General features: G+C 43.3%; 1 protein-coding gene across 4 annotated transcripts in view; it reads left to right on the top strand.

The window, feature by feature from the left end:
• The window catches only part of HS6ST1 (heparan sulfate 6-O-sulfotransferase 1), a 244,591-nt gene that overhangs the window by 19,705 nt on the left and 211,648 nt on the right, over window positions 1-13,238 (top strand). The gene's annotated exons all lie outside the window — the stretch shown is intronic.

The following is a 13,238-nucleotide window of genomic DNA, read 5'->3' on the forward strand; positions in this document are numbered from 1 at the left end:
CTTGAATTTTCTGCTTAGGTTACCAGATTCTACTTCCAAGGGCCCAGGAACTGGATTTGGCACCACTTGGCAAGCTGGGGCTCTCTGTAGAAGAGCCCAGGCACTGGTAGGTGAAGTCTTTGATGTCTCTGAGACTTCTTAACTAGAGGCACTCACTCACAAACCATTGTAGAACCTTAGAAGCCAGATGTCCCAGGACAGAAGCAGTAGGCCAAGACTACAAAGAGACCAACAGAGTGTCAATCCCTCCTACATTATCCAGCTCTTCTTCCTGGCAGAATGTCCTTTAATCCAGAAGTGTTCTTAAATTATGGTGTCACAGCTCCAATACATAAACCAATTTCTGCCTTTAAAGTAGGCAAACTTCAAAGGAAAGTCTTTGTAGTGCACAATACCCTGCCTTCCCCTGACCGGGCTCCATAGACACTACAGGGGGGTGGAGACAGCTTTGTGTGAGGACAGGCACAGCCCTATTCAGGTGTCAGTGACAACTCCGCCCACCACTCTAGCTCAAGAAGACCCATCAGCTTGATGATGGGCCATTAGGATATGCAGGGCGCACCACACCTCTCGTTGTGTTACTGTCTAGAGTGAATGCACAAACAGCCAGACTGTCACCCTCGCTCAGAAGTGGATTCCACAGGCAGACAGAGGCACAGAATGATAAAGCAAGAAAATTACAATTTTCTAAAAGTGCCATTTTCAAGCACGCAATTTAAAAAACGAAATTTACTAAAATATGTATTTTTCAATTGAGAGTCCAGGGACTCAAAATCTCCATCTTTTCCTGATTAGAAGTTACACTTGTAAGATGTTGCAAGGCAGCGCCAATGTTAACTTATGGGAGAGATAGTCCTTGCAATAGCAACAAAAGAAACTAACAGTATTTTACTATCAGTACATGTAAAATACACCAGTACATGTCCTACCTTTTTAAATACACTGCACCCTGCCCATGCGCTACCATGAGCCTACCTTAGGGGTGCCTTATATGTGGTAAAAGGGAAGGTTTGGGCCTTGCTAGTAGTTGCACTTGCCAGGTCGACATTGCAGTTTAAAACTGCACTCACACACACTGCAGTGGCAGGTCTGAGACATGTTTGTGGGACTTCTCCTATGGCTGCCACAATCAGTGCTGCAGGTCCACTAGTAGCATTTGATTTACAGGCCCTGGGCACTCCTGGTGCACTTTACTTGGGACTTCCTCGTAAATATGCCAATCGTGGATAAACCAATTATATATTTTACACAGGGAGCACTTGCACTTTGGCACTGGCCAGTAGTGGTAAAGTGCCCCGAGTTCCAAAACCACCAAAACGAAATGCAGCACAGTCATAAACAGGAGGTCAGAAGCAAAAAAGACAGAGGAAAAACACGCCAAAGATGCAAGGTCTAATACCTCCTTATAATCCTCAAATCATGTGTTTGCCCTTGAAACAGGATCTTGTCTACCCCAGGCCAGGCAGGATGTCAGTTTTGGAGTAAGGTGGTCTGATGTATACTCCAGACACGTCTTTGTATAAATGTCTTGCAGTCCTCACCACTTGAGTAACTATGAGGGAGCAACTAAGTAGCACATCTTGGTGCTGTCCTCTTTAATAGCTTATGTACCCACCATATTACACTTGTAGAATAGTCAACCTGTGTCTGAATTATGTTTGAGTTGCCTTTGAATTCAACTGTTAAGGTATCATATTTTTTTAAAGTAAAAAAAACAACATAATTATGCATATTAATAATGACTATTTAAAAAGAACTGTCATTCTGTAATATGTGCACTAATGTTTTAATGAAAGACCTGACTGCACGCTAATATCCTATAACATTTATTTCTATTTCCATAAAAAGGAATCTGCAGTGTACATAAAAAGAACTCTTCATAACACCACCCAGCCACCAGCATATTGCACGCATACCAACTCTTTCAGCCTGTTTTGAATGCATTCATACTCCACTATTCTCTGTTGGATGTGTTTTAAAAAAAAAAAAAAAAAAAATGTGTAGTCCCACAGCAGATAGTAATTAACAATGAGATAAAATACTGCTTTAATAAAAAGAAAAAGCTGTATAGTTTAGGCCCAAGAAGTTGTTTGTGTTACCTTTCATCAGAACTAACATTTGTTTGTCATACAGATACTAACCGTTTTGTCAAAGTAACGTGAGCATCATTCATAACTCACAGGTGTCTGGTTCTTTCTCATCGCATTGGCAGTTGCAAGGGCTTTAAGTGGGATGAAAAAAATGTGTGGGTCTCAAAGGGGCGTGGCCAATGTAATTAAGGGCGTGGCTTAAAAACACATAAGCTAAAAATCTGTGTTTTAATATTGAAAAAACTTCCACTTAAAGCCCTGGTGACACCACGACAATGTTGCTGCTCCTGAGTTTCAAAAAGAGAAAGGAAATCCATAGAGAGAAAATGACTCTCTTTAAAGGATTTCCCTTCCTCTCCAACGCTCATCACGCGTACATCGATATGCCTGCTGTCACTGCAGTCGGGGAAAAAAAAACTGACCGCTTGTGCCAGGGCACAAAACAGAACCCGATAGATACCCGTTTCGAGGCCCCCTTAAAAAAAAAAACTGCCGGTGCTCAGACCCGGTGAGACCTGGCCCACTTAAAGCCCTGGTAGTTGCCTCTATCAGAACCTGCCTACACTCAGTACTTCTTGGCGATGGCAATCTCAATTTTGGCTCTTAGTATGTAGCCCTAACCCATTTCAGCAACCCGTCTCAAATTCCATTCATTTTGAAAATGTTAAGTGTTGCCCCTTGCTTAATGAAACTTAAGCTGATCCAAAGGAGAACACTCTGCTTAACGTTAGAGGTCACCTTAAATAGCAGATCATACTTGAGATGGTCTAATCCTCCTTGAAATTCATCAGTCGGCCTGTTTTGTAGAAACCTGGTCAGTGAAACTGATAAATATGGCATCGCATTTTTATGAAAACATTCCACTATATCTTAAAACTCTCAATGGCTAGAATTATCCAAACATTCATGAATGTGTTAGGCCGTGTTACCTTTTATTTGGCGTGCAAATTACGTAGAAGGAGAACTGGATTCTAGATGAGACACTTTAAAGGCGGGGAAGAGTTTGGCTTTAACTAGTGATAGTTCATGTGCTGAAATTGATTTAAATTATTGAACCTCTGAAGAATTCACAGAGGCTTTTCCCCAGCAAACTCTCTTAATTCCGGTTTTAACACTGAAAATGGTTGAGTTTAAATTGTTAGCAAAATTAAAAAAAAAAAAATCCCTGTGACACCAGTTTTCTTTAAGAGGGCAGCTTCATAGGGCGTTACTGCGTTCTTACAGTGTTTTTAGTAACTGTGTATTCCAGACGATAAATGAATGACATGTTCATGTTCAAAATGCTACATTAATATAGAGTTCACCTTTCCCATTAGTTTGTTAAAACCTGTGTTGCATGATGTACCCCCTTCGTCTGTATGTGTGGTTGCTATCTTCGTTCCCATCAACGTCTCGAATGTGTGTTTTTTAAGTGACCTTCAAACTAGAACCAAGAGCTCTTGCACAAAATGTTTAGTTTTTTTTGGGTCAGAGTTGTTTCAGCCACCAAACACTATAATCCGTGCTAATTAATCCTGGATTTCAAGTACTAGTCTCTGCAACATACTGTCCCCAGCGAGAGTGCTTTTTGAATGTGTATTCATTGTTTCTCAGCTGGGTACGTGCAATGTTTTTGTGCATGCGTATGCACTATTTGCATGGTTTCCCGTTCCATTGATATGTAAAGGCTTGTGCTGCTGTTGTTGCGAGGGTAGTTTGCTTCTTATTAGCATCAGTGATGGATTTTGAGACGCCTTGCACACGATTAGAAAAGGCTGGGCGAGTCTGTTCTTTACTTTGTGATCTGTGCTATATATTGGCGGTATGTCTTTGATGATGATGCTCAGGGCTCAATGCAATAATGTTGAAAGCTTTCTCCAAGAAAATATCACATAACAAAAGGGCCTCGAACTAAGGGAACATATCGGATACAATCTGAAATAGATCTGCACCCATTAATTATTGAGTCACGCTAAACCAAAGAAAAAAATCACAATTGGAGCCACTGTTTATTAAAAAAAAAAAAAAAAACACAACACACAACCTACAATGTTGCAATTATGCAACTGTGCAGAAAGGAACAACCAGACCACTCTACTTGTTGGCAAATATTGTACATGAAACACCTGGTTCCTTTCTGTGCAAAGTTGCATTCTTTTAACTTTGTATTTTTTACACTTAGTGTGAAACTAAACATTTCCAGTTGCTACTACTAACTACGAGAGTGCCACCACTACTGATTATTTTCACGGTGTTGTCCTAATTCAGGTTCCTTTTTATGCGTTTTTGCTAGGTAAAGTGCGAATCTAACCTTTGTTGAGCACTACAAGGAAAACGTTGCCAATACCCATTTAGTTCCAAATTATTACCACCGTTTTCAACATAGTTTTTTTTGTAGGGGGATGGCCATATCACAACACACATTCATTCCTATGCAAGTCAGCACTCGCCCTTCCACACCTGTCTGGAATGAAATCAGTGGTTGTGTTTTTCTTGGTTAAATGTTCATACTGTTAACGGTATGCCATTTCTTGTATATGCCAGTGCGGATCCTGTGTTATAGCCCCATCAACTATGAGAATCTGTGGCGGCAGGCTTGTGTGTTTAATTTTCTTTATTATCACCCAGTCCACCTTCTGCTGTATATTTTGGTCTCATTACATCTGCTGGTTACTATATTTAAAATAGGAACAATTGGCACATCTGGTTTAGTGTCCCTTATTGTCGGGCTCGGCAAAGGGCTTTTGTCTATCAAAGAAGATAAAAACGGTATACACTTAAAGTAATGCAAATGGTAGTAAAGTGATTACTTTTCTGATGTAAATGTTTACACAATTCCTTGTTTTCCGGATTTTGTTCTCAAAACAAGTAATTTCAGGAGATGCGTTGGGGAATATACGAATTCTAGGCATGTAGCATCTATGACTAAGGTATTAAATCTTAAAGTAGCGCCAAGTGTAAATCATGCATAATAACTATGGAAGGCTGCATATTAATAATTTATGTTTTCAGCATAGTTATAGAGTGAATCCATGTGAAATCTGAAGGCTCATTTTAAAACGTAACTGCTATGTGCATCAGGAGGCACACTTTTATTCCAAGACGTACACATGGGCCTGTTTCTGCTGGGTGCAACAGTGCGCAGGTTTTATACTAACTCTTTATAGTTGAGAGGTAAAATTGTGCTTGCATGCAATTCTAAATATTACTGCTTGCTAAGCAATCTTTTTAACAGTATTTAAAAAAAAAAAATTCTTCATTAGACCTTTCTGTATTTTCTGCATTATTGCATTCCTTTGCATGTGTGTCGTGTGTGCTGTCGCTGTTGAGGTAGTTTTTCTGAATGTTTTTTTTTGTCATGACGAGGGCCCCTCTTTGCTTGGTCATCTTATTTCCTCTGTTCACATCCTATCCTTTGTCCTCTTCTGATATTTCTCTGCGGTCCATTCCCGGATCTGCATTTTTCTCCTACTTTGACTCCAATATTTAAGGTATAACTTGTAGTTGTGTGAGAATTTTCGCCTGCTTTCAGTTTCCTTCAGTTTTTAGATTTGATGACTAATGACGCGTGTGACCGTCCACAGACCCCCCCCCCACACACACACACACACACCCACACACCCACCCCACTCATGCTAGTTCTATAGCAATGAAACAGACAGGTTTCCTAGCCTGAATTTTGTGTATCATAATGTTGTTGTTGTATATTTTTGGTTTATTTTTATTTTTAAGGGCAGTTGGGCTTCTTTTGTAGTTTGCCCGTTCTCGATGTGTTCAGTGCCCATTGGAAAAACAAAGGCGAGGTGGGTAGATGCATGCTACTGAGAAAGCACTTTGCAGTTCCTTTGAGAGGTGCCCGCAGACTTTTTAAAAATCTGATTTGCTGTAAAAGTATAAAGCCATGTGATACTATTGGGATTAATGTTAATGTGTGTGCAGAGAGCTGAAGTTTGGATGGGGCTTGAAGGGAGGTAGGGTTTTGATGTGATGGAGTTGCCACCTATTGCGAGGTTAAATACCAGCCATATGATGACGTTATGGCATTCTGCAAAGGCCTGTACATGATACTTCAAAAGAATTGTACATCAAATCACCTGTATTTATTTTCACTGTGGATTTTCATCTGTACTTTGTCGGGTATCATTAAGGGACCTTTAGAACACATTTTAAAGTGCTTTCTCCTTATATTTACTGATTGCAATGATAATGGGGAAAAAATACCAGCTTTTGACAATTTTGCCAATTTTTATAGTGGCTGTGACACTAAAATACTGTTTACATCGGTAAAAAATATGTCCCGGTGGCAACCCTACATATGGGGTGTTTTTACTGCGGCTCTGAGTAGCCTTGAAGTTCAGGTATGCACTATCCCAGAGTAACTGTTCACTACGGAGTAGTATTGGTACTCTCCTGTTAGAAGTGTTGCACCACTGTTTTCCCCATGAAATTGAAGTCCATATATTCAATATCTGATAGTTTTGAAGATGGGAGCTGGTTATGACTCCAAAGAAGACACTTCGGTGGAGAGTTTTATTTGGAGCTTTTCATGGGAGATGGGAATCTGTTTTTTGAAGATGGCCCCTACATTGTGTGTGGTAGAGTGATGTCTAAATGTGCTTTGTAACATGTGGCCTGGGTAAGGCTTTTCAGGTGGTGTCTGGGTGGTGCTTTGGAAGTCGATATAGGGTTCTGTATAAGTGAGACCTTTGTAGATTGAGGGGCATATTTATGACCCTGTTCGCACCATGCAAATTGGTACATGTGCGACGCAAACCTTAAGTGAGGTTTATGAAGCCACGCAAGGCCACTTTGCGTGACCCTGAGTTGCCCCATAGATCATGAGTAAACCAACCCAGTGCAAATCACTGCGTTGCTTTACTCTGTCCTGGGAAGTTGTTTGATGGGCGTTGCATGTGTGTTCCCAAGCAACTCCCATGGATTTTGAAGCTTTCCCATATTTACCAGTATTGATAAACTTGGTAATGCACCAAAAAGATGTACCTTACCAGGAGAGACGTAACCATGAGCAATACCTTTTTTCCTTTCATTACTTCCTCTTTCTGTGTGCGCTGCATTCTGCAGCACACATATAGGAATATGCCCTTGCGATTGTTGTTGTGCAGGAAGGTACCCCTTCCTGCTCAAAAACAATCTTGCATGCAACTGAGGCACCCTTGCACCATGGTACAAGGGTGCCTGCGTTGGAGCGAGGCTGCCAAAGGGGTACCAGCACTGGGGAAAAGGCTGGAGAACGCTGCATTGACTTAAATACGGTGCATTCCTGCCCTTTCCCTGCCACGCAGCGCAGCAAGGTGACTGCGGGACAAGTTAGTAAATCTACCCCAGAGTTTAGATAGAAATATACAGTTTGTTCAGGATCTGACTTTGTAGAGAAATGTCAGGATAATTATTTTCAAAGGAGGTCTAAATGTGGCTTTGAAGACCTAATTATGACCTTTGGCCCAGTGGAATTCCCAATGTAAAAAGATGACTTAGCAATTTTTGCCCCTGACTCCACCCACCCCCTTCAAAAGTTTGAGTGGGGCCCTGACTCCAAAACATTTTGCTCCTAGGGGCTCAGTATAAAAAGTTTGAAGACCCACGTCTTATGTTTTGTGTTCAGCTACCTTCAGCTGTGGGCTTTTTTTTTTTTTTTGGGCTCAGTAACCTCCAAACATTGACATTGTGAGTCACATCTTCGATCAACCCACAAGAGCATTTTGACCTCCGCTTCTCTCTGTTGACTATTTGGGTGTCTCCTTCTGCTTTGATTGGAATTTATAAGGGACTGTGGGACTGCAGGCTGGACAAACAGACGCGGAGGCTGTATGTAATGAGCCAGTCAGTGGTTTTTTTTTTTTATTACCAAGGTGGGAGACAGGTTTTTAGGTATTGTCCTTGGAGATTCTTGGTCGGTTCTTCGGGTCTCCTCCTGTTCGTGTGGGTCCGGGTTGCGTTCGGAAAATGTTGGTTCTTCGATGGGCTGAGTGGTTCTCCCAGGGAGGCTCATACGAGAGAAGAGCAACAAGGAACCATCAGTGACTCTGAGATATCTTGCCCGCAGGCAACCCTGGTTCCCCCACCACACCCAGTCGGTGATGTGTAGTATTTAGGGACTTTATCAACTGGTCAGTGCAAGTGGTTTTCGTGAGGTAAGGTTTGTGTAGGGATCGTTTGGGCATTAACGTGCACAGTGACAATCTAAGCAGATATGGAAGCGCCAGAACTTTCCTTTAGGCACGAGGGTGCAATCACTCAGGAGGTTTGTGTAGTGAGGAAGGAACAATACACACACAAAACGTCGCGGTACTCCCCCAGACCTCCCGCTACCCCGTTATGCACCTTCAGACCTCCCGCCACCCTGTACCCGTTTTCCCCTAGTCTCTGCCACTCACTGGCTCCGCCGCAACTCTCCCGAGTTGCCGCTCGCCAGCCTCCTCCTGTGGGGACTACCAGTCCTCGCACATCTCATCCTCGTCGCGGGTTTCGTCCTCGATACTCCGCTTCTCCACGTCCGCTGCGCTCCACCACGTCTGCTGCGCTCCACCACGTCCGCTCCGCTCCTCCTCGTCCGCTCCGCTCCTCCTCGTCCTCTCCGCTCCTCCTCGTCCTCTCCGCTCCTCCTCGTCCTCTCCGCTCCTCCTCGTCCTCTCCGCTCCTCCTCGTCCTCTCCGCTCCTCCTCGGCCTCTCCGCTCCTCCTCGGCCTCTCCGCCTGCGTCCTCGCTCTCTCTCCACTTCTTCTCCACTCCGGCACGTACGCGCCCGTTACCCGTCTCTGTGGTCCTTTTCACCTGCCGTGTAGAACCATATCCGAGGTTAGTCCCTCCTACTTCCGCCTCCGTTACGGGTGCGTCAAGACCCGGCCCGGGCAGAGAGCAAGGGGTAGGAGTCAGCATTGTGGGAGTTACTGGCATGCTTTGGGATGTGGTGAGGCTCTTCACCCCGGGTAAGATATGTCTGCTGGTTTGTCGGGCCGGCTTGGGTAATTGACATGTTATGTTCGGGGCCTCCTCACAGGGACTATTTGACATCTGAAAAATACACTATCATCCATTTATTTCTTTATCTCGTCCATTCAGTGTATACACAACTGTTTTGCAATACAGCAGAATTTTTGTATCACTTTTTTTTGCTTTAATGCAAGGGTCCAACTTATTGGCTTTGCCTATAATGATTTGCTTTCTTTTGAAACCGAGTTTCTTTCTCAGTTTTTGACTGAGGCCTGTTAGACTCAAACAAGCACCCTGCCTTACATTGGTAGCTCTTCAAAAACCCTTGAATGGCCCATTTCCCTTTGCCATGGAGTCTCCATTTGCAGAAGCTCACAAGTCGTCCTTTAGCCCCAAATTTCACTTCCCTACTTGTTACATAGTCTAACCCTAGAGGTGGTAAGAAGAGGGTTCTGCTGCCTTCAGCTGTAGGCAGCTGTAGACGTTAAAAGTATTTACAGAAACCAAATCCCAGGACCAGCACACCTGCACACCCTAATGACTTCATCCAGGCAGATGTTTTGCATGGTGTCTGGCTGGAATGACATCCCCTGATTCCACAGATGACTTAGCGGGCCTCCTGCTGAGTAAGCGGAGATGCTTATTCCAATAGTTTAAAACACAGAAGTTCCAGTCTCCATAGTCCGATCAGTGTTTCAGGACCTTATGGTGTGTCTGAGAGTACACTTCCAATTAGTTTTATCACCGAGTGATAAATGACAATTATGATCTAATCCTTTCACGTCTTTGCTGCTTTTCTGGTATCAATGCGTGTGAGGGAGACGTGAGGGGTAATTCCGTGTTTGAGGGACAGAGTTACTGAGATTGAAGTAATGACCTTCTTTGGTAATAGGCTGTCTACTACCTGCTTCGCATGTGTTGGTTTCAGAGTGCAACACGTCTGTGATTGTTTCACATCTGCCTTTCATTGACATTTGCGTTTAAAATGGTCTTTTTTTCCCCCTTTTCCACATTTTTTTGTTTTGTTTGTTTTTCTCCTTAATTTAAGAGCACAAAAGCCATAATTCTGGCTGAATGATCATTTAAAATAAAAAAAAATTACATTGATGTTGTCCTTGTACTATCACAATAGTATGAGTTTTTAAGGTATACTATGAGTCTGGAAAGTTAGCGCTTCTGGGTAAAAATGTGGATGGGTGCTCTTGTCTGCCCGCCTGGGAAGCAGCGAGGAAACCCTAAGAAGAGTCTGCTGCAGTCACAGGCTCGTGTTCAGCTTTTTTGCAGAGCAAGACAGACCACACGGGACACAGGGAAGACCCTCCGTTAGCTGAGGGCAAGAGAGATGTTTTCAGGGGTGATGAAGAGGGCTCGTCAGTAATCCAACTTGCTACATACCACTGACGGAGCACATACCGTTTTATTGTGAATACATGAATAATTTGCTCTCCCAAACTCTTCGGACGCCCTTGCTGCGCTCACTCTACAAGATGGCGCTGCTGTGAACACGTTTTCCAGGGCTGCTTGCAGCTCCCAGTTCACTACACTGCACCAGTAAAGGCAGGCAGTTGGCGTCATATGGGCGTCCACAGAAGCGAGTGTCAGGAAGTGAAACTTAATTGAGAAGACTTCAGGGGGAGGGTAAAAATGACAGTGCTGATGAGTTGAAAGTCACTTAATGCCTTCTAACCCTGTCTGGGCTGGATCGAGTCAAACCTCCGTATTAATCCTTCTGGAAGAGGGGGATGCCTTGGGAAGCCGTGTGGGAGCATGGTAGGGGCACATAGCTGGGATTCCAAGAGGGTCTTGTCAGGCTGCTGCTGCAGAGGGCAAGACCCGCGTCGCAGCGCCTGTCATATCTTAAAATTAACGAGGAGCTGTCTGTTAGGCTTGGGCTCTGGTTGTCACTATGCCTGTCTAATTGCGTTTGCAGCCTTCTCCATCCCCTCTCTCTCTTTATTCTCTTTATCTGTTCTCTGCTTCGTGCTGCAGCAGAAATAATGTAGACCTGTCCATCTACAGTTTTGACATCACCAATCAGCCTAGCATTACTACCTCTAGCCCTTGAAGTATGTTAGGACTTAGGTGATCGTATACAACTACGCAAATTACTCTGACAACTGTGTGGCTAAAATTGTTGCACACGTTAATTGTTTGCACAGGCTGGGTCCGCTTACGGATGACCCAGGAGCCAGTGGCGAGTTTACCGAACAGCTGACACCCATCCCTAGAAGACTAGAGTTCTTATGCTGATGGAATCAAGACCAATGCATTTAGAACCCCAACCAGAAAAGAGGCCCTTCCCTACCGGCTTTAAAAGACTTTGTGCCCTACGCTGCCGCCTTCCAGTGCCATGAGGCTATAATCAGAAGGGGAGTACTTTGTTCTTATGGTGACCTTTTTCAGACATATTGTCCATCCTATCTAGCAGGTGAGCAACACTAAGATGCTGTATCCTCTGTCACCTTGCAAACAACGTGACCAACTGCATTTGATTGGTCTAGATGCAACCGAAGCAGTTTTTTTTTTTTTTTTTGTTTTTTTTACACTTTACAATACAGTGTATCTTAAATTTATTCTTTAAGCTGTTGGTCGTCTTACAGACAGCCTCTCGTGCAACTCTCTCATTTTAAATACATTTTTCACGGTCTATTTTTGCTTAGGGGGTGATCGGTTGTTTTTTTTTGTTTTATCATCCTGCCCTTGCCTTGGACAATAATTGGGCTCTGCAAGGTGGTTACACAAATCTTTTAAAACAATTCTATGCATCGAAATGAGCGCATGACTTTATTAATTGAAATTGAGCTTTATAATTGCTCTAAATAATTCAATATATACTTACTTGCTGCTCTTAAAATTAGGGTGGGTGAGTGGGTTATGGTGCAAGGGGTTGAACTTCTGTGGGCTGGAGGCTTAGTGCACTAATGCATCTGCTGCAGAGGCCTGTGTTCAACCTCATAGTCACAGGTTCAAATCTCGGCAGGTCCACTCAGCCTTTCACCCTTCTGAGGTTGATAAAAAGAGTACCATTGAGTTGGGTAACAATAGGCATCCATTATTCAGCACCAAGATACACTTGGATGGATGTGTGCTTTATAAATGCATGTTATGGTGTCCCCCCAACAGTGAGGCTCGCTGTTCATCTTATTAGTTCAAATGCATTTATTTGCTTCTGCTGCTACTGTTCATATTGATAGAATCGATGCAAATGTTTATAATGATACATTCGCACATAAGGATGAAATCGCATCACTGTTATCAAATTCACCCATCATAAACTCTCCATCAACCCCGACTTATAAGTGCTTGATCAGGCAGGTTACCGACTGACAGGTCACAGGTGGTAATGGCAGGTAGGCGGCAGACAAACTCTTGAACAGGATACTCCGGTCCATCCCCCAGATAAGTGCAGCAACACAGCTATGGTCCAGGGGAACTGACCACAATGGTCCAGGGGATCTTACCCCAATAAAGCGCACATGAGGGGTGCGTGCATTCCCAAAACACCACAAAGTCAGATGCCACATGAAGTAGGAACACAGACAATCAGGACACAGCACACACAGTATGTGCAGTGATCACAGGCCCCTCATACCAGACATCTGGACCCGCTATCCACTGTCCTACATTGTGTCCACGCATGATCGAGGCCCACCTGCGATTGTCATCAGGGGCCTCATTTATGACTCCACAGACAAAGCCTGCATTTCTTTTACCAAATAAAGATTGCCGAAAGTACTTTATGATGCCCAAAGAAATGTATAAACCTGGTTTTAAATTGATTGTACTTTGAGACCATCCTCAGACCCACTTCTGTAACAGTGTTCCCAGACTAAGTGTTTAATTGAACCAACTGTTCCTGTTTTGCTAAACTCCTTTTATGTTTTTTCTTGGTAAATTCATATTTGAGCAATACTGCACAGCTTGACCACAAGAGAGATGGGGTTGCTGTCAATGCTATAACATTAGGCCCACAACTCGTGGGAGATCTGTTGTCATGGTCAGTTAAGTTTTTAGCAAGCTTCGTTGTTTTAGAGGAGTGTGAATGTTTACCCTTTAGCACTGAATTCCTAACATCTGCCCATAAAATGCAATGTGTGACACTTCACTGCTTCACTGGTTAACCATTGATTGATTGTTTCTAAGAATAATTGTCAAAAAATCACAAACTGAAACGTGTTTTATCATTTTAAAAAAACCTCTTGCCTAGCTGCCAAGTTG

This window comes from Triturus cristatus, chromosome 11 (genome assembly GCF_964204655.1).
Source record: "Triturus cristatus chromosome 11, aTriCri1.1, whole genome shotgun sequence".
NCBI lineage: Eukaryota > Metazoa > Chordata > Amphibia > Caudata > Salamandridae > Triturus > Triturus cristatus.